Below are 23,039 nucleotides of genomic sequence, written 5' to 3' on the forward strand. Positions count from 1 at the left end.
TAAGAAATTAGAAAAAGAAGAGCAAATTAAATCCAAAGCAAGCAGAAGGAAGAAAATTATAAAGAGTAGGGCAGAAATAAATGAATTAGAGAAGAGAAAAGCAATACAGAAAATCAACAAAACCAAAAGTTGATTCTTTGAAAAGATCAACAAATTGAGATACCTTTAGATAGACTGACCAAAAAAAAAAAAAAATAGAGAGAAGATTTAAATTACTAAGTAAATCAGAAATGAAAATGGGTACTATGTTACCTACCTTACAGATATAAAAAAGATTATAAAGGCATACTAAAAATAATTGTATGCCAACAAATTAGATAACCTAGATGAATTGGACAAACTCTTAGATGGACACACACTAACAAAACCTACTCAAGAAGAAATAGAAAATCTAAATAGGCTTATAACAAGTTAAGCAATTGAATTAGTAATCAAAAAACTTCCCCTAAAGAAAAGTCCAGGACCAAAGGCTTCACTGGTGAATTCTACCAGACATTTAAAGAATAATTAACACTAATCCTTCATCAACTCTTCCAAAAACAGGTGAGGAAGAAATACTTCTCAACTCATTCTATGAGGCCAGTCCCTAACACTGAAACTAGACAAAGATGTCACAAGAAAAGAAAATTACAGACCAATATTTCTTATGAATATAGATGTAAAAATTTTCAATAAAATACTAGCAAACCAAATTCAGCAACATATAAAAGGGATTATACACCATGATCAAGGAGGATTTATCCTAGCAATGCAAAGTCGGTTCAACATATGACAATCAAGTAATGTAATATACCATATTAATAGAATAAAAGACAATCCCTCTGAATAATTATCTCCATAGACACAGAAAAAGCATTTGACAAAATCCAACGTGTTCATGATAAGAAAAAAACACTCAACAAACTAGGAATAGAAGGGAACTCCCTCAACTTGATAAAATGCATCTAAGAAAAACCCACAGCTAACATCATAGTCAACAGTGAAAGATTGAAAGCTCTCTCCCTATGATTCAGATTAACACAAGAATGTCTGCTCTCATCACTTCTATTTAACACTGTACTGCAGATTCTAGCCAGGAAGTATGACAAGAAAAAGAAACGAAAGGCATCTAAACTGCAAAAGAAAAAGTAGTCACGTGCTGAATAATGATGTTTCAGTCAATGACGGACTGCACATACGACGGTAGTTCCAAAAGACTAGTACCATATAGCCTAGGTGTGTAGTAGGCTATACCATCTAGATTTGTGTAAGTACACTCTATGATGTTTGCACAACAGTGAAATTGCCTAACAATGCATTCCTCAAAACATATCCCCATCATTAAGTGATGTATCACTGTAAATCTATCTCTATTTGAAGATAATGTGATCTTATATAAAGGACTCCACAAGGAACAAACAGAGCTAATAAACAAGTTCTGCAAGGTTGTAGGATACAAGATCAATATATAAATAGAAATAATGTACTTCTATACATTAGCAATAAACAATCTGAAATTGACATCAGAAAACAATTCCATTTACAATAGCATCAAAAAGAATAAAATACAACAGAATAAATTTAACAAAGAAGTGCAAGACAAATACACTGAAAACTATAAAACATTGAAGAAAGAAATTAAAGAAGACCTAAACAAATGGAAACACATTCTGTGTACAAGCAATGTAAGACTTAATGTTGATAAGACAACAATACTCCTAAACTGATCTACAGATTCAAAGCAATCTCTATCAAAATCCCAGCTGGCATTTTTTCAGAAATTGACAAGCTGATACTAAAATTCATATGGAAATACAAGGGACCTAGAATAGCCAAAAAAATCTTCCACAGAAGTGCAAAGTTGGAGGACTCACACTTCCCAATTTCAAAACTTACTACAAAACTAGAGTAATTCTAGTCTGTACTGGTATAAGGACAGACATACAGATGAATGAAACAGAACTGAGAGTCCAGAAATAAATCCATGCATCTAAGTCAACTGATTTTTAAGACATCATCTTTTTAGAGCAATTTTAGGTTCAAGGCTAGAAGGGGCTGGAATTGGTTATTTCCTTTTCTCCACATAGAAGCCTAGGGCCTTCTGGAGTTGGGTATTTCCCTTTCCCTAGATCAGTTAGGCTCTGGTTAAATAGCTTCTCCTGAAGGCAGATACTGCTAAGAACAGAATGCTCTAGTGCATTTCAAAAATGGTTCCTTTTCCCCATTCCTCTACCTGAATTATGAGGGAATTTTTCTCCGATGTTCACTGTGAGGACCTGTAAACTCACAAAAGAGGGGAGTCTCCCTATGACTAGTCCCCCTGGAGTTTTTAATCTCTTGAACCTATTTACACTGAGCCTCCAGCAATTTGTCAGTTACAGTTGAGGTTTCTCTCCCTCAGCACTGGTTATTGTAGAGGTTTCAGCTCTGTTCTGGTAAGTTGTGATTTCTCTATGCACCTGGCGGTCCCTCCAATTTTAGGAGTAGTGGACTGCCCTATGATCTCACTTCTCTGACAGACTGAAGAAGAGTTGCTGATTTTTTGGTTTGTTTGTGTTTTTACTTGTTAGGATGGAGTAGTGACTTCTAAGTTTCTTACTTGTTGGACTGGCAAAGAGACTATATTGCAATTTTAACAGCTGCATATTATCCTGTTCTATAGATGCACCATAATTTATTTAACCAGTCTCATTTTGATGGACCTTGGTTTGTTTCCCACCATCTACCACTGCAAACCATGCTGCAACAATATCCTTGAGTGTATGTCTATCTGCAAACGTGACAATACTAGTGGGACAGCTTCCTAGAAATAAAATTGTTGGGTCAAGATTGCCTTAGAGGATATTGCAATTTCACCATCCAAAGAGGCCATTACGTCATTCCTAAGAGTTTTCCATTATACCATATGGTTTAATTAGCAAAATTATATTAATCAACATTCTGATTTATCAATATGAACAGTATTTGTGATACAATGTGTCTTCTATTCCTTTTGTAATTGAAAAGCTGATATAATAACAAAGACAAATTTTAAAACAGGCAAAAATCACCTATTACCAGTACCCTAATGTAACAACTACTTTCATTTTTCCTGTTCTCAAAATAAGTTATTTATAAAGATGGCTCCAAGTGATGTGCTACTGTGCTTGAGCTTCAGCTGGCTGCACGTGAGGACTCAGAGTAGGTACACAATAGCGGTCATTTAGTGAAGACCTGAGGCAAATCAGTGACCAGACTTGTGAGTTTGGAAGGCCTTTGATATTTCACTTTCAAGACCCATTTAGGGAGTGTTGATGAACCAATACCAGAGAAATTACTAACCCAGCTCAGGGAGTACACAGCAGTCCCTCCCTCTTTGTTGGTCTGTTAAAGGCCAAGACATAAAGCAAAGGTGTAGGCCTGTCTCAGAGATGAGAAAGCCACCTGGGAGGGCCAAAGGAAGTGCCTTGAGTTACTCCTTGCAACCAGTAGTTCTCAAACTCCTCTGACCCACTAAGAGAGGCAGAAGACTCCAGGCCCATTTCCACTGGACAAAGAAGGCAGAGAGCCAAGAAGCGGAGAGAAACAACAAGAGTCTAAATGGTAACCTGTGCGATCAACAAAAGTAGCACAAAACCATGATTTAACTTACAGTAAACGCTTCCGTAACCACAGGAACTGAAAACAATGACCAATTCAAAAAAGCACTGTTAACAGTGGGTACTTCCTAAAAACAGGAGAAGTTACAATTCTCTGTGATAGCAAGTAGTTATTAAGTGCCATTTTGACAAGAATTCCAGACTTTTTAGAATATGGAACTCTGGGTCCTCAACAAACTCTAGTAATACACTAATTAATGAGAACATTATATTTTAGTGGCATGTAATAAATCAGGCGTTATAAAAAGATTACCCTTAATTATGCATAAAAATCAGTCTGGTGCATTATTCCCCTATAAGGATCAAAGGAGGCAACTTGTATTTGAGGATCTGCTGAGACCCAATAGGAATAAATAGAAAATTATTTAGGAGACTCAATAGGGAAAAAAGTTCTACTTTTTTGGAGGGGGAGAGGGGTAACTTTTTATTTTGATATAACTTCAAACTTACAGAAAAGTTGCAAGAATCATACAAGAAACTTCCCTAATACTCTTTAGCTGGATTTAACAATTGTTTATGTTTTGCCCCATTTGTTTTATCATTCTCTCTCCCTCTACATACATGCATGTGAGTATGTTTATATATATGCATACTATTTTTTCCTGAACCATTTGAAGGTAAGTTACAGACATCTTCCCTCTCTCCCCCTAAACAGTTCAGTATGTATTTCCAAATGTCCACAGGGACATTCTCTTTCATGAGCAGAGTTCAATGATTAAAATCAGGAAATTTTACATTGATACAATCTTATTTTTCATTCCACAGTCCACATTCAGATTTTGTCAATTGGCCCAATAATCTCCTTTGTAGCCAACTTTTTTCCAGGTTCAGGATCCAATCTAGGGTCATGTCTCTTAAATTTCTTTTAATCTGGAACAGCTCCTCAGTCTGTCTTTGTCATTCTTGACCTTGACATCTTTTTAAGAATATAGGCTGGCTACTTTGTAGACTGTCTCTCAATATGTGTTTGACTGATGTTTCCTCATGGTTACATTCTGGTTATGCATTTTTGGCAGGAAGACCACAGAAGTGTGTTTCTAGTTTTCAAGTGACAGGAATAATACTTTCATAAAGTAAGTTTTTTTTTTCTTTTGTGAGGAAGATGGGCCCTGAGTTAACGTCTGCCAATCCTCCTCTTTTTGCTGAGGAAGACTGGCCCTGGGCTAACGTCCATGCCCATCCTCCTCCACTTTATATGGGACGCTGCCACAGCACGGCTTGAGAAGCTGTGCGTCGGTGCGCGCCCGGGGTCCGAACCAGCGAACCCCGGGCCACTGCAGCGGAGCGCGCGCACTTAACCGCTTGTGCCACCGGGCCAGCCCTGATAAACTAAGTTTATTGGGAGGGAAATTAACTTCCAATCTTTCTCCTATCAAACAAAATAGTTAGAAATATTCCCTTAAAAACTTGGCTTAAAAAAACAAAAAACAAGACTGACAACAATGTAATATCATTTTATACCCATTACATTAAATTTTTTAAAATTAAAACTATAACACTCAATCCTGGACTGGGTCCTGGAACAGCAAAGAGGCATTAATAGAAAAACTGGTGAAATCTGAATAAAGTCTGGAGTTTAGTCAATAGTGATGTACCTATGTTGGTTTCTTAGATTTGACAAGTGTGGCACTATAATGTAAGAGGTTAACAATGGTGGACACTGAGTAAGGGATTCAAGGGAAATCTTGATATTATCTTTGCAGCTTTTCTGCAAACCTAAAATTATTCTAGAATGAAAAGTTCACTTAAAAAATTATAACCCCCAGTATTGATGAAGGATAGGTAAAACAGAAGCTCTTGCATTCTTGGTAGCAGAATAAACAGGCAGAATCCTCTTGGAAAAGAGTCAGACATTAAGGGTCCTAAATATCCTTGTTGCCTTTGATTCTATAATTCTACATGGAAACATTGTAAGGAAATAAACCTAACAGAAAAAAAAAAGCTACGTGGACAAACAAGTTCATTTGCAGCATTACTTATAATCATGAAAAGTTGGAAGCGACCTATATGACAACAAAATAGGCAAGATTAGGAAGTCATAAAAACGAGGCAAATGAAGACTATGTCACATCAAGGGAAATGCTTAAATATGGTAAATGAAAAAAAAATTATATATTCAGTATGCTTATACCTATGTAAAGATCAATCTAAACACAGGAAAAAGAAATTACCCAAAATCTGTTTGTACAGGATTATGCCAGGAAAATGAACATTGTCTTCTTGGCTTTTTTTTTTCCAATTTAACAAATTTAACTTAATTTAAACTGTTAAAAACAGTTTTATTGAGACATAATTCACAGATCATACAATTCATCTTTTTAAACTATATAGTTTAGCAGTTTTTTAGTTTATTCACAAAGCTGTGCCACTATCACCACAATCAATTTTAGAACATTTTCATCATTCCAGAAAGAAACTCCATACCCTTTAGCAATCACTCCCCATCCTCCCCAACCTCCAGCCCTAGCAACCACTTACCTTCTGTCTCTAAAGATTTGCCTCTTCTGGACATTTCATATCAATAAAATTATACAATAGGTGTAATAGGTGGTCTTTTTTGAGTGGCTTTTTTCTTTTTCTTTTTTTTTGGTGAGGAAGATCGGCCCTGAGCTAACATCTGTTGCCAATCTTCCTCTTTTTGCTGAGGAAGATTAGCCCTGAGTTAATATCTGTCCCCATCTTCCTCTGTTTTCTCTATGGGATGCCACCATAGCATGGCTTGATGAGCAGTGCGTAGGTCTGTGCCTGGGATCCAAACCTGCGAACCCGGCGCCGCCAAAGCAGAGCGCGTGTACTTAAGCGCTACACCACTGGGCCAGCCCCTGACTGGCTTTTTTCACTCAGCATAACGTTTTCAAGGTTTATCCATGCTGTAGCAGTTATAAGTACTTCCGTTTAAGGGCCAAATAATATTCCATTGCATGGATATACCACATTTTGTTTATCCATTTATCAGATGATGGACATTTGAGTTGTTTCCACTTTTTGGCTGTTATGAATACTGCTGCTTTGAAATTTGCACATAAGATTTTGTGTGCATATGTTTTTACCTCTCTTGAGTATATACCTAGGTGTGGAGTTGCTGGGTCACATGGTAACTATGTTGAACATTCTGAGAAACTGCCAAACTGTTTTCCAAAGTGGCTGTACCATTTTACATTCCCACCAGCAACAGTTTAAACTTTTATAACAAAAAATGTACAAGAAATCTGCAAAAATTAACTCCTGCTCACCATAAGGTAATGCTACATTTGAACGGGCTCAACATTCGCAAAGTAAAATATTGGCTCTAGCAAAATACAAGCTGGGGCTTTTGCAGGTTGGCAGATTTCCCACTTGCCGAGAACAGGCACAAAGACAGGTGTCTCTTTTCTTTTTTAAAATAGTCTGTCAGTTTGTGTGCTTAGCAACAGGAAATAGGGTGGTCTTGAATCTTAAAATTCTGAACATAATTATGTGTCTTCTCAAAGCAGTTTCTGAACCAGGGAAGCTGAAGAGAGAATGTCGCGTTTCACATTATTGTTGACACTAGAATAACAGTAGGAAGTGACAGGTTTTTGAGAGACAGATGTTATTGCCGAAAGAAGGACTGTGTATCAGAATTTAAGGATCTGACATAATGGTCAACTTTTTTACGCCTTCCTATTACTTTCTGTAGTTGAGTGCTTGAGGTAAATCTATAATCAAAGATTTTAGTTCAGTTCTTCCTTTTCCTGTCACAGTTACCCATCTGCAATTTCTTAAAAAATATTGAGAGTTGGGGAAAGTGATAGCAAAGCAAACAAACACAACTGAAAATACTTATTAAGGAACAGAAGGTAACTTCTTCAATCAGGCATTCCTCTTTGCTGGAGGAAAAGAGGGGACATATATAAGGAGATACCAGCAAGTTTAGAATTATTGTAATGATGTCTCGGTTAATAATTACTAACTGGAATTTTCAAAGCAAGAGGATCTTGACCACTACTGTACTTTGAAAAAATATTTGTTATACTTCGTTTTACAATATGCTGAGGAAATTTTAATTTTTTCTTTGTATATTTTTTCCCCAGACAAGGGAATTGGGAAGCATCAAGGTGAATGTAGAATGGAAACAGAGCTGTCAGACTAAATTTTCAGCTTTTCACACAGTATAATTATCACTTTTTAGTTTCCACATAAACAAGTCCTTAAATTACATTAAGATTTCAAAAATATCCCTTAATAAAAACTTACATATAACAATCCTGAAGGAATTATTTTACTTTACCATGTGTTATAAACTGAATTGTGCTGGCCCCAAATTCTTATGTTGAAGCTCCAATCCCCAATGTGACAGGGCCTTTAGGGAGGTAATTAAGGTTAAATGAGGTCATAAGGGTAGAGCCCTAATCTGATAGGACTGGTGTCCTTAGAAGCGGAAGAGACAGCAGAGATCGCTCTCTCTCCACGCACAGGCACAGAGGAGAGGCCATATGAGGACACAGAGGAGGGTGGCCACATGCAACACAAGGAGAGAGGCCTCACCAGAAACCAACCCTGCTGGCACCGTGCTCTTGGACTTCCAGCCTCCAGAAGAGGGAGAAAATACATTTCTGTTGTTTAAGCCACCCAGTTTGTAGTATTTTGTTATGGCAGCCTGACACAACTAAGACACCACACCAATGTGATTTGTAACTGTTCTTTCCTTTTTGCCACTGTGATAGATTATAGACACAACCAAATTTTCTCAACTGAGGCCACAAAGAGATGTCTCTGGCCATTAAATCCAATAGTCATTGGAACTATCTAAATTTTAAAATGAATCCACTAAATTTAGGCTTCAAAGGATGTATTCTAAGCTATTTTGTAGGATAAATCACTATAAAATCAATATTTTACGAGTTGTTACCACCAGGGGGCTTTACCTCCCATTTCTTTAATTCATAGCTAGCCTCTCTATCCCCATAGCTGGCCTCTCCACTATCCTAGATCAGCGACAAGAAGCCAGGACCAAAGTATGGCTGACCTAGTGGAGAACAAAGATGGTGATGATGGTGACAGTGGTAAGAGTGGTGGTGACAAGATCAGTGAACATTTGTCAAGCACTTACCAGATGTCAAGCAGATATCTATTACCTTTTTTAATCTTCAAAACAACCATTATTATTATCCCCACTCTTACAAGATTTAGCAAGGTTCAACAATTTGCTCTCTGTCACAGGATTCAAACCCAGACACAAGCACTCCAGTGCCCATTTCTTATGCTACAATTCTCAAAACTGAATCATTTAAACTCAAATTGTGTTACTGAACCATAGCTTTTTTGAAAAAATAAATAAAAATCCCTAATAATGAATCTGAAGTCTATGTCTAATTTCTTACTAAATACAACCAGTACAAAACCAGATCTACTAAAATAGACTCTAAATGGAACTTGTACCTGATAAATAAAACCAAGTCCCTGTAGGGTAAATGGGAAGAGTAGAAAAGCAGACAGAAGCTTCAGGAGAAATTCAGCATTCCTAAATTGTACCAGTAGGTGATTTTCAAAAAATGATGGAACATTTTTTGTTCAACATTTTCCCCAATACCTCTAGGCCAAAGCAACTGCCTTCACCAAAACAATACAAGTTAAGTCTTGGTTTCAAGTAAAGAACAGAAGCTTAACAAGTGTCTGCGAATATCAAGGCAACTGCTCATTCTTTTATAATACAATTTAATATGCCCTGTATCTGCTCGGAAATTCCCAAATAGGGTGACTCAGGATATAACTATGTCTCTTAGAGTTCCCTGTTCACTAAAGAATTACCACAGAGAGACAGAACACCAACTCCTTTTACTAATTCTGAGAGACCTGAGTAAAGATAAAAGCAACTCATACTCTACCACAATTAAAAAAGCAATCTCATCCACAGGCAGGCTCCTTTTTCCTAAAATGGATTAACCACCTGTCCATTCCTTCCTCATATATTTAATTTTTTTTCACTATATTAACATTATTAAATTAACTAGAGCTTCTATTCCTAGAGCATAGATTACCAAAAGTTGGATTGCTGGGATAAAGTATATATGGCTATTAACTGTGATGGTTATTGCTAGATTCCTTTCCAAAAAAAGTTCTAGGCACTAACATTTTTTTTCAGGCTATATGAAGCAGGCTGTCCTTTTCTACTAATACAGTATTTCATAGAACATAAGTACACAAAGTTTGGAAAGTCTTCTAAAGAACAAGAAATCAATATTTGTTCTCCTGTGGAGGCTTCTGTAATCCCTTTTACTATCAAAAGGAGAAAAGAAACTGTTACTCACAAAATTTATCTGCCTCATGCAAAATCGACTTATGTTTCCTTTTCCCATTCTTGTTCACTTTTCCTCTCTTCCCCATCACTCCACTGTAAGATGTGCACCTATATGTATGAACACAGCTTTCTCACTTGTAAGAGCCTTGACACCTAACACACTTGTCCCATAATTTCACCACAGAGAAGGCGAAAGGAACGATAGTTGGGTAGCCAAACATTTCCACAAAAGGTAAGACTTTATTGTTATTTTCTTTCTTGACTACGAGAGAAGCTAAATCCCTTAAAGAAAGGCTCCCTCTCATCATTTTCCTAAGTGAAATCTTTCTTCCAGTAACTGAAAAGTGAGTCGATATACTTATTAATTAAGGCTCTGAACCAGTCTGCTGAGATTTGCTCTTCTACCGACCAGTTGTGTGACCTGGGAACAAGTTACCTAACTTCTTTGGCCTCTGTTTCTTAATCTGTAAAATGGGTACAAAAATAGTTCTTACTTTGTAAGGTTGTTGCAATGAGAGTGTGTATATGTTTATGTTTGTGTGTATATTTATAAATATTTATATACACACATATATAAAGACCTTAGTACCTGAAACACAGTAAGACCAATGTAAGTGTTAGCTGTAAATCTGAGCCACATTCCCCACTACCCACCTGGAAGGCACCCCTAAAAGGAAGCAGGATGTGGAGAGTTCAAACTTCATTTGCCCTCTAACTCCATGTGAAATGGGAGGCATGCACACCTGGCTCAAAGAGAACAGCTGTCTCCTCTCCCTCTTTGAAGTCAGCGGGCCATTCTCACTCACCAGGTGTAGCAGGGGAAGGGGCCCTGGGCCCTGCCCCACGGGAGCTCATGGTCTAGCGAGCCTGGAGAGAAGAGCAGTTACTACCCTCTCCTGAAAACAGGCCTGCAGATCTAGTTTTAGGGCCAGGACTTGAAAAACTGTTTGTGTATTCAGTTTAATTTCTAATTGTTTTCTGAATAGAAACACACATGAATTAAAAGCTATTAAGATAAAAGAGGTCCAGCTGAACACAGAGAGACTACCTTTCGACTTGTCATTGCTCTGGGTCAAATGAAGTCACATCTTTGAGGATGGCAGAGCTGAGGGGTCACCATCCCCATGAAGGCACAATGGCTTGGTATTAGAAACCTGGGCAAATGCTCAGAGGCCCACATTAGGGAGATTCTTGTGCACTGTGTATAACTGAGCAGTGATTCAAGGGGACTGTTGGTGAAGGAAGCACTGTGGGCTAGCAAGGATAAGAAACTGAGGCTTATACAGACAACTTTAAGTAAGAACCCAACTCCTTCACCCCCTTCCCCTACTGTTCTTTCCTGTAGCGAGTATGACAGGGCCAGGCCCATATCCCTGGGGCCCTCACCACCCCAGTACATGCCCACAGTGTCCTCCTACAAGCACCCATGCCTCCTGGCCTGAGCACTTCCCTCGCTGCTGTGCAGCTGCCAGAAGTGGAGCCAGGCACAACAGTCAGTCAGTGACAGACGGGAGGGGAACGGTAAACGCCTCCCTTTCCCACCCCTGTGTGCAATAACTCTGAGGCATGTTCTACAGTCTTCCAAGGGGACTGAGCTCCAGCTGCTCACAGAGGTAACCTACTCAGTCACACTCTTTATCGGCCCTGTCACTTTCCTCTCTCCTCTATCTGGGATTTTTGGGACCACCTCCTACATAAACTACTTATACTCAAATCCTTGTCTCAGGATCTGCTTCCCAGCAACTCCAACCTAAGTCATTTCCTCTTTAAATATGGGCACTTCAGGATAGTCTTATGACTCCTTTCCCCTTGCCAGGATGTTTATTTTAACCAGGTGTCCCCTCCAGAACACGGGTCACTTCACCCCTTGGAGATAAGCCTGGGCTCTACAGTGGCTGCCTTGGTCTTATGAACACTACTCAGATCCTGGGAGCTGCAGGCTGCCCTCTCAGGATGGAACTCTTCCCACCGTGTAACACTGGGGTGTCTTCGTCTGGTGCCTCTCCTGCTGTGGGGCTTCTTCCACTCACAGCTCCACCACCTCTCCTGACATGGCTCAAATCCACAGCCAAAGCCACTGCACACTAGGCACACATCTGTCTTCTTGCTTGAAATTTTCTCCAGTGGAGCTTGAAGGTATTTCTTCTCTCCAAAAAAGCCAACTCAAATGGATGCTCCTTTTATTGGAAATGTGAGCAGTTTAGAGATGGGCACTCTGCTTTTCATGGCTCACCTGATTCAGCTGGAATATTACAGCACTAAGGGAGACCATTTCACTAGCTCCCAGAGTTAGATAAAAATGCAGAATCTAAATAAATAATTGAAATATTTCACATGATGTAGCTAGGATGTTTTTATCTGATCAGGAATTCCTCCCAACATTTGAAGAGCCTTTCACCCATGCTCACTTATAAGGCAGTGCAGCAAGATGGCTAACAGTATGGCTGCTGAGGCCAAATGGTCAGGGTTTGATTTTTGCCTCTGCCTAGCTGTACAGTCTTAGACAAGTTAACTTACCCCTCTGAGCCTCCCTAGAAAATGAGGATAACAACAGTATCTACCTCCAGGATTGCTGAGAAGATTAAATGAGTGGGCCCTCAATCCAGTGACTGGCATCCTTATAAGAAGAGATGAGGACACAGAGACATGGAGGGAAAAAGATCATGTGAAAGACGTAGGCAGAGATTGGAGATCTGCTGCCACAAGACAGGGAAGCAGGAACCACCAGGAGCTGGAAGAGGTGAGGGAGGATTCTCTGCTGTTGGTAAACTGTGTGTCAATTGTAGGCCTCTCCCTTTGTTCTCACTCAAACCATAAAACCTAACAGTACCTTGTCTTAAAAATTCTGATTATCATGTGGCTTATCATACGGCTGTCCTGAAGATCATGGACCATGCCCGATGCCATCATTTAAATTTCTCAGGTCCACAGTTATCACCCCTGAACTCCTTCATTTCTCATTGTAACTCACTGAAATCACAGTCTCCATCTGAGAATCAGTAAGGAATAATTTTAAATGTATGGGAGAGAAAACCCAGCTAAATTTAACTTAAAATAATTTAACAATATAAGAAGAAGGAAAAAAAGATTCGATGAGGGAAGAAATCAGCTCTTGGTAACGAGACTTGAGGAGCAGATTGTGTCCAGGCACAGAGATGCAGCATACAAATGAGGGGGCAGGTCTTGTCCTGACCGTCCCTGATGTCCACCCCTACTCTGCTCTCCTCCCAGGTGGCCTCAAACCCTGTCAGCGGCTCCTACACTGTGACCTCGCTCAGCTCCACTCCCCAGAACTCCAGGTCTGGCAGGTAAGAACCCCGTGTATACCCAGCTCCTCCTCCTGTTCCATAAAGGGTCCTGTGCCTGGATCCTGTTGGACCAGAGAGGGCCATTTGACACCCCATTCCTAGGACATTGGGGATTTGGAATATGCAGATTAGCTCACACTGAGGAATTAGAACACCCTAGTCCTAGGGAGGAGTCAGCCCCACACCAAAGCTGTGGGCTCTGGGACGGAGCCATCACTGTGTTAAATCCAGAGGCCGTTGTCAGGAGGCGCAAGGCACAGCTGTGCACCTCCACTCCCTCTCTGCCCTTCTGTTTCTCAGTCACTCTTTGACCCTCTGAAATAGGCTTCCTTCCCCATGACTGCTAGGACTGCTCTATCAAAGCTCTTCAAGAAACTCCAGAAAATTCCAGATCCTTCCAAAACCACCTCAGTCCTTTTCCTTCCTGACCCAGTGAAAGATCCCCCCATCTCACTTCTGTAACTTGACCCTTTTTGGTTAATTTCAGGTGTCAACTTGACAGAGCTAAGGGATGCCCAGAAAGCTAGTTAAGCATTATTTCTGGATGTGTTCACACGGCTGTTTGTGGAAGAGATTAGCATTCAATTCCATAGACTATGTAAAGAGGCCCACCCTCACCAGTCTGCGACCTGATACTACCACAAATACGCAGGCAAAAGATAAGTTCATCAAATACCATAAGAAACTGCAGTAACAATTCAGAGCAGAAGGAAATGACAAATCTCCAGAAACCAACCTTGAAGTCACAGAAATTTACAATCTAAATGACAGAGAATTCAAAATAACGGTCATAAGGAAACTCACCAAGTTACAAGAATGTTCAGACAGTTCGATGAACTCAGGAATAAAATTAATGAGGAAAAGGAAGACTTCATCAAAGAGACTGAAACTATTAAAAAAAAACAAGCAGAAATTCTGGATATAAAGAACATAATTAATGAGATAAAAAAGAATCTAGAATCCTTACAAAATAGAGCTGATATCATGGTTGAAAGAATAAGTGATTTAGAGGACAGAAATATAGAAATGCTTCCAGTGGACGAGGAGAAAGGACTCAGATTTTTAGAAAATGAAGGAATTCTTGCAGAAATATAGGACGCAATTATAAAAGCAACCTAAGAATTATACGTATTCCAGAGGGAGAAAAGAGGGAGAAAGGAGCAGAGAGCTTGTTCAAAGAAATAATAGCTGAGAACTTCCCAACCCTGGGCAAGAACCGGACTTACAAATACATGAAGCCAACAGAACACCTAATTACATCAATGCTTAAAGACCTTCTCCAAGGCGTATAATAGTAAAATTGGCAAAAGACAATGACAAAGAAAAAATCTGAAGGGAAGTAAGAGAGAAGAAAATAACCTACAAAGGAATCCCTATCAGGCTTTCAGCATATTTCTTGGCAGAAACTTTACAGGCAAGGAAAGAATGGAATGATATATTAAAAATACTGAAAGAAAAAAACTTTCAGCCAAGAATACTCTATCCAGTGAAATGATCTTTATGATACAATGGAGAAATAAACGTTTTCCCAGATAAACAAAGGCTGAGGGAATTCATCGCTACAAGATCTCCCATACAAGCAATGATCAAGAACGCCCTCACACCTGAAACAAAAAGAAGGAAAATGTCTACAAAGCTTTGATCAAAGAGATAAATAGACAAAATCAGAAAGCTACAGCTCTGTTTCACAACAGGCTAGCAAATACTTAATTATAACTTAAAAGAAGAAGGGAAGGAAGGCATCAAAAGTAACTATAAACACTTCAACTTAGTCACAAACGCACAACACAAAAATGAATAAGTTGTGACAACAATAACTCAGAAGGAGAAGAGGAAAGGGATGGAATCTGCTTAGGCTAATGGAGATAAGAGGCTATCAGAAGATGGACTGTCTCATCTATGAGATCTTCATACAAACCTCAGAGTAACCAGCAAACAAAAAATCAGATCAGAGCCATAGATCATAAAAATAGAGAAAACTGCCACAGAAAACCCCCAAAATGAAATAGTAGTCAGAAACACAAAGGAAGAGGAACAATGGAAATATAGATTAGGTGGGATTAAGCCCCCATGTATCAATAATCACTCTAAATGTAAATCGACTGAATTCTCCAATCAACAGACACAGTCTGGTGGGGTGGATTAGAAAAGAAGACCCAATGATATGCTGCCGCCAGGAAACACATATCAGCTCTAAAAACAAACAGGCTCAGAATGAATGGATGGGAGACAATACTCCAAGAAAATGGCAAATAAAAGAAAGTAGGTGTTGCCATACTTAGATCAGACAAAGCAGACTTCAAGATAAAAAAGACTATGAGAGACAAAGAGGGGCAGTATATAATGATAAAGGGGACTTTCCACCAAGAGGACATATCCCATTCAACATAGTACTGGAGGTTTTGTCCAGAGCAATTAGGCTGGAAAAAGAAATAAAAGGAATCCCAATTGGAAAGGAAGAAATGAAACTCTTGCTGTTTGCAGATGACATGATTGTAAATAGAAAAAACCATAAAGAATCCATCAGAAAACTATTAGAAATAATCAACTACTACAGCAAAGTTGCAGCGTACAAAATCAACTTACCACCATCAGTTGCATTTCTACTCTAATAATGAACTAACAGAAAGAGAACTCAAGAAAACAATCCCATTTACAATTGCAACAAAAAGAAAAAAGTCTCTAGGGATAAATTTAACCAAAAAGGTTAAAGACCTATACAATGAAAACTATAAGACATTATTGAAAGAAATCACTGATGACCTGAAGTAATGGGAAGATATTCCATGCACATGGATTGGAAGAATAAACACAGTTAAAAAGTCCATATTACCTAAAGTAATCTACAGATTCAATGCAATGCCAATCAGAATTCCAAGGACATTCTTCACAGAAATAGAACACAGAATCCTAAAATATATATGGAATAACAAAAGACCTCGAACAGCCAAAGCAATCCTGAGAAGAAAGAACAAAGCTGGAGGCATCACAATCCTAACTTGAAAATATATTACATAGCTATAGTAATCAAAATGGCATGGTACTGGCACAAAAGCAGACTCATAGATCAATGGAGCAGAACTGAAAGCCCAGAAAGAAAACTACACATCTGTGGTCAGTTAACCTCTGACGAAGGAGCCAAGATCATACAATGGAGAAAGGAAAGTCTCTTCAATAAATGCTGTTGGGAAAACTGGACAGCCACATGCAAAAGAATGAAAGTAGATCGTTATCTTCCACCATACACAAAAATTAACTCGAAATGGATAAAAGACTTGAATCTAACACTTGAAACCATAAAACTCCTAGAAGAAAATATACGCAGTACAGTCTTTGACATCGATCTTAGCAGCATCTTTTCCAATACCATGTCTACTCACGCAAGGGAAAGAAAAGAAAAAATATACAAATGGGACTACATGAGACTAAAAGGCTTCTGCAAGGCAAAGGAAACGATGAATAAAACGAAAAGACAGGGCCGGCCCCGAGCCTTAGTGGTTAAGTGTGCGCACTCTGCTACTGGCGGCCCAGGTTCGGATCCCAGACGCGCACAAACGCACCACTTTTCCCACCATGCTGCGGCCGCGTCCCACATACAGCAACTAGAAGGATGTGCAACTATGACATACAACTGTCAACTGGTACTTTGGGGGAAAAAAAAAGGAGGAGGATTGGCAACAGATGTTAGCTCAGAGCCAGTCTTCCTCAGAAAAAAAGAGGAGGATTACCATGGATGTTAGCTCAGGGCTGATCTTCTTCACCAAAAAAAAAAAAAAAAAAAAGGAAAGACAACCCACCAACTGGGAGAAAATATTTGCAAATCATATATCTGACAAGGGGTTAATCTCCAAAATATATAAACAACTCATACAACCCAACAACAAAAAAACAGATAATCCAATCTAAAAATGGGCAGAGGATACGAACAGATACTTTTCCAAAGAAGATATACAGAAGGCCAACAGACAAATGAAAAGATGTAAAACATCACTAATTATTAGGGATATTCAAATCAAAACTACAATGAGAGATCACCTTATACCTGTCACAATAACTAAAATTCCCAAGACAAAAAGTACCAAATGTTGGAGAGGATAAGGAGAAAAGGGCACGCTCACACATTGCTGGTGGGAATGCAAACTGGCGCAGCCACCAGGGAAAACACTATGGAGATTTCTCAAAAAATTAAAAATAGAAATAGCATACCTTCCAGTTATCCCACTACTGGGTATTTATCCAAAGAAATTGAAATCAACAATTCAAAGAGATTTATGCACCCCTGTGTTCACTGCGGCATTATTCACAATAGCCAAAACATGGAAGCAATCCAAGCGCCCTGCTACAGATGAATGCTTAAAGAAGACGTAGTATGTATTATATACAATGGAATACTACTCAGCCAGAAAAAAAAGACAAGATCATCATGTTTGCAACAACCTGGATGGACCTTGAGGGTAGGATGTTAAATGAAATAAGCCAGACAAAATCAAATATGCATGATTTCACTCATACGCAGAAGATAAACATACACAGGGATAAAGAGAACAGATTAGTGGTTACCAGAGGGGACGGGGGCTGGGCATTGAGTGAAAGAGTTAAAGGGGCACATATGCATGGTGATGGATAATAGTTAGACTACTGGTGGTGAGCATGATGCAGTCTATACAGAAATTCACAAATAATAATGAACACCCGAAATTACACAATGTTAACACCCTTTATAATTTCAATAAAATAATTAAAAAAGAAAAAAAATAATTCATTCTTTTTTATGGTTGAATAGTATTCCATCGTGGGGATATACCACACTTTGTGTATCTGTTCACCAGTAGATGGACATTTTGGTTGTTTTCCGTTTTTGTCTAGAATAAATAGGTTGTTATCAACATGTGTGTACAAGTCTGTGTATAGACATATGAGTTTATTTCCCTTGGATGGATTCCTAGGAGAGGAATGGCTGGATAGACGTATGTAATTATTAAAGACGTATCCAAGCTATTTTTCACCAGCACTCGATGAGAGTTTCAGTGACTTGACATCTTCAACAACACTTGCTATAGTCAGTCTTTTTAATTTTAGCCATTCTCAAGTGTGGTAGAATCTCATGATGACTGTCACTTACATTTCCCCAATGACTCATGTTGTGAAGGAGAAGGCAAGCCACGCACAGACTGGGAGAAAACATCTGCAAAACATATCCCTAGAAAAGGACGTGTACTTATAATATATAAAGAGCGATTACAACCCAATGGTAAGAAGACAATCAACACGTCATGGCTTACCAGGAGACAGCAGATCAGGCCTGTGATGAGCACCAGGAGGCCTGCCAAGCAGATGAGGATGAGGGTCCAGAAGGGGAGGTCTGGGGAGACAAGTGGTGGGGTGAGCCACCTCCTGTCATCGCCCCAGGGCTCCTGCTGACCCCACTGTGCCTCAACCGTCCTTGACAAGGGTTGGCCAACTTTCCTCATCATCCAAGACCCTGTGCGCATGGTTCTCTTCAATGAGGCACAGCATCAAGATACTCGCCCCCTACCATGGGCTGGGGTTTCCTGCAGGTTTACCATGCTTCTCAGTCAAGGTGTCATCTCTGTTGGGAGAATATTCTGGAAGTGAATGAAATGGAGAATGCATGTGAGTGTGTTTCACTCTTTTTAATAAAACTTTTTAGACACAGAAAAATAAAGGGAACAGTCTCATAAACATCCATCATCTAGATTTAACAATGTACATTCCATCCAATTAAAACAATATTTCATCAATGTATAAATTATTAACACTTGCCACCCTTGATTCATCCCATGTTTTCAATGAAATATTAAAGTCAAGTATACATCATGATGTTTCACCTCATTTTACTTTCCATCTCTAAAAAGTGAGCACACTTTGCTACAAAATCCAAGGCCATTATCACAGAACAAAAGTGTAATAAATTAAACCAAATTAATACCTCTGGGCACAGAGGACTGAATTTGGGGTGGACTATCTTATGACGGCCGGGGGGAGAATGGGTCATCACAGTTGGCAAGCCTATGTGATCTCTCTAAATTCGTAAATTCCCACTCAAAATTGTTCTTCCGTGCCTAGAAACACATCATCCCCTTCTCCTTTATCTATTTGCTTAATATTCATTTCCTAGGATTAACCTACAATGTAATTTCCTGCAGGAAGTCTTCTCTGGTTACCCCCTAAAAATATGAGTTTGTTCAGATCAAATAATTGATAAGTTTCAATTCTCTATTCTTGTTATTGCCAGCTACAACATAAACTCCAGGAGGGAGTGGGCATGGGGGGAGGGGTGCAGGTCACCCTACTTGTGCCTCTACCCAGACAACCTCCTAGAGGTGTGCTGTCTGATATGCAGCAGCAACAAGTCTCTTTTTGAATTAAAATTAATTTTAGTTAAATAAAATAAAAATTCTAACCTCAGTAACATTAAAAATCAGTAACAATAAAGACCAGTCACAATACCATCTTTCGAGCACTCAACAGCCACATGCAGCTATGCACTGGACAGCAAAGATATAGAACATTCCACCACTGCAGAAAGTTCTAGTGCGTTGGTGCTCACCTAGAGCGGGACTTGGCAAACTATAGCCTGTGGATCAGAAACCACATCCACCCCCAAACCTGTAAGTCTGCTTCACACACAGCTGGAGGCCCTCATTGACCATCTGGCCCAGTGGCTCTCAGTGCAGAGATAAGGAAACAAAAGTCCGTAGAGGGGAGGTGACTAGCTTGAGGTCACAGAGCTGTCTAGGAGAAGGTGAGGGCCTCCCACACTACACTGGTGTCCTTTTCTCTCTCTCAATGGTGGGTAAAGACTGGGGGACTATGCCACCTCCTGCCAGGCTGAGCAAGTTCAGTGTTCTCTTAGCCCCAGGCCTCCAGAGTCCCTAGAAAGGCCTCACTTTCTTCCCCAATGACCAGGGAGCCTTACCATCCCCAAGGGCATTCTTTCCGTCCAGGGTAAAGTTCTGCAGCTGGGTACCCTTCTGGTCAGCCGCAGGAATTCCTCATAGATGGCAACTCTATCCAGTCTCTGTGCCAAGGCGGCTGGGTACACAGTGAGTCCACCCAGTGTGGTTACCATGGGAGACCGACCTGGAAGGACACAAGGGATGAACAAGGGTGTCTGGAATTCTACCCTGATTCTAGATTCCCTGCTTCTGGGTCCTGTCCAAGAGAACTTTCAGCAATAATGTCAACATTTGCCTGCACTACCAAATACACTCATTATTAGCCCCATGTTGTTATCAAGCACTTAAAATGTGGCTAGTGTGTGTGAGTGAGGAACTGAATTTCTCATGTAATTTCATGTAAAGCTTGGTGACCTAGAACAAACACAAGGGAGAGTGGGTGAGAAGATGGAGGTCTCCTGGAGATGCAGGGGGCCACTGGAGCCAGTGAAAGATCACAGACCTTGGGGCAAGGGAGACCTGACTTCAAATCCTGGCTCTGCTCCTAACTCACTGTGTGACCTTAGGCACAATAATCCCCTTTCTGAGCTTCAGTTTACCCACGTGAGAAATGGGGAAGGCAGCTAGGACATCACCTCTGGACACTGAGAGAACCCAGGCACGCAGGGAAAGTGAAGGGTTGAAACAATCACGTAACAGATGTAAGTCAGACGGAGGAATGACGGTGCCCTCAGGGCAAGGAGAGACGGGACAGGGGAGAACCCACCTGGTCCTGGGTGTCCCTCAGCAGGGCGGTGTATTCCGAGGATGTGGGCTCCGGGTTGCTGAGGTTCCAGCTGATGATGTGGAAATGTAGCTGGTGCTCTCTCTGGATGGATAAACTCTGTGCTGCAGAGCCTGCAGCCACCGAGAGGAAGAGCAGACAGGTGGAGACTCTCCGCTCCCAGCACACAGGCATGGTGGCCCACGGGGTCAGGATGGTGGGTGCAGACAGCGTCCACACTGCTGGCTTCCCCATCCTTTTCAGGCCTGGGGAGAGAGGGACGTGGGGACTCTAGAGAGAGGTCCTGAAACCTCTGGGGTGGGGGTCAGAACAGGAAGGAGGAAATGGGAGGACAGGGGCGAGACAGAGAGGGGTGGTGACAAAAGTGGTCATTAGGGGCAACTAATCAGGGGAGGGTCTCACCTGAGGGAGAACAGTCTGCAACTCAAGGAGAAGAGGCCCAGGCTGCTCTTCTTGAACAAGGATCCAGCTGGGGAGGAAGGAGGAGGAGGAGGAGCAGGAGGGACAGGGATTGGGGGAGGGACTGGGTGGGATTTAAACCACCAGGAGCTGCTGGGACCAGGGTCTCACCAGGCTCTGCAGGACCCTCTCAGTGGAGTGGAACGTGGCTGAGCCATTGCTCCTGTCTGATGAATACTGGAGGGTGGAGATGGGGAAGGTGACTGTGAGGGTCTTCAGGTTGTGCCCCAAAGCTGCAAGACGAGAGGGAGAGCGATGGCCATCACTGACAGCTGGCCTGAGACCACACCAGAGTCCTGCACTCATTATCATCTGTCGTCTTCTCTCCCAGTGGCACCACCACCCACCCGTGTGGTCACCCAAGTCAGAACCAGCACATCTGCTCAGCTCCTCCTCCCTCCCAGTAACACCCATTCACCTTGCACACTGGTCCTCACACACACTCCCTCTCCATCCCTGTCCCAGCTCAGGGGACTTAACTTCCTTCACCCGGACCAACACCCCAGCAGGCTCACTGGATGCTCTGTCTAAAGGATGTTCTACATGGACCACTAGAAGAATCTTTCTGAAATGAATACCTCACTAGGGCCACCACTGCTCTAGTACCACCCGTGGCTCCCTATGGCCTTCAGTGTTAGTTCAACCTTCTTGACCTGGCACTCAAGGCTCTACTCAATCTGGCTCCTGCTGACCTTTCAGTCTCATTTTATCCATGTACCGCGGGTTAAACTTCATGCTTCACGCAACCCAAATTCGTTTCAATTCTCCCCATTCGGCATGTTGTTTCTGGCCGGAGCCTTTGATCCTGGAATCCCCTCTGCCAGGAAAACCCTTCATCCTCTAGTTTCCAGGGTCCCTCCTACTTATTCTCAAAGACTCCATTCTGGTGAAACTTTCTCTAGCAAGCTCTTCCCCTCCAAATTATGCCAGGCGCCTCTCCCCGAAACATCCCCCATTGTGTTATAATGGTGTGTTAATTTCACAAGACTCGGGGCTCTCTGAGGGCTGGCCTTAGACTGAATCGTTGGTATAATCTTTGTTATGAGCATGATTGCCCTAAAACCAGAATCTCACACCCTGGCTTCCCAGCTCCTGGATCACAACTGGCTGGTGGAGGAGTGGGGCCGGAGAGCTTCTCTTGGGAAGGAAAAGGCACCCCCAGACACCTGTGGTGGCTTCTGGTGGCACAGTTGATGATCAAGTATGCAGGGACGTGGTGGCCGGCTCGGGAGCTGTGGTGAGGGCTGTCTCAGGGAGGGACAGAGTGGGAGGAGCCCCCAGGCTCACCCGGGCTCCAGCAGTGGCTGTCCCAGGACCACCATTCACAGGTGAAGCATACATGAGAGTGAGGGGAGGGGTGACTGTGTGAGTAGAGGGATGAGCAAGCCTGTGGATGAGAGGAGCCCAAGAGAGAGAGATAGGTGAACAAGAGAGACTGAACACAGAGGAGAGACAGATGGACGGGCAGAACACTGGACAGACGGATGGGATACCTGGAAAAGGAGGACCAAGGGCGGGGCTTCAGGAGAATTAAAGTGAAAACCACGTGGGGTCAGAATGTGGTGGAGAACACGTCTGTGTCTAAGGCTTTCTCACACTGGGCTGGGACTCTCCACCAGAACCCGGGAGGGAGAGAAGGGATGAATTAGGGCCCTTCCAGGTGCTTCACTCACCAAGGACAGCGGGTGAAGG

General features: G+C 41.3%; 1 long non-coding RNA gene across 1 annotated transcript; it reads right to left on the reverse strand.

Moving 5' to 3' along the window:
• Window positions 1–21,295: 21,295 nt before the first annotated feature.
• On the reverse strand, window positions 21,296–22,584 carry LOC131401625 (uncharacterized). Its single transcript, XR_009217808.1, has 3 exons — window positions 22,514–22,584; window positions 21,459–21,580; window positions 21,296–21,357 (listed from the first exon to the last, which is right to left on the reverse strand). It is a non-coding gene; the product is annotated as an uncharacterized LOC131401625 (long non-coding RNA).
• Window positions 22,585–23,039: the final 455 nt, after the last annotated feature.

Source organism: Diceros bicornis, assembly GCF_020826845.1.
Source record: "Diceros bicornis minor isolate mBicDic1 chromosome 12 unlocalized genomic scaffold, mDicBic1.mat.cur SUPER_12_unloc_1, whole genome shotgun sequence".
Classification (NCBI taxonomy): domain Eukaryota; kingdom Metazoa; phylum Chordata; class Mammalia; order Perissodactyla; family Rhinocerotidae; genus Diceros; species Diceros bicornis.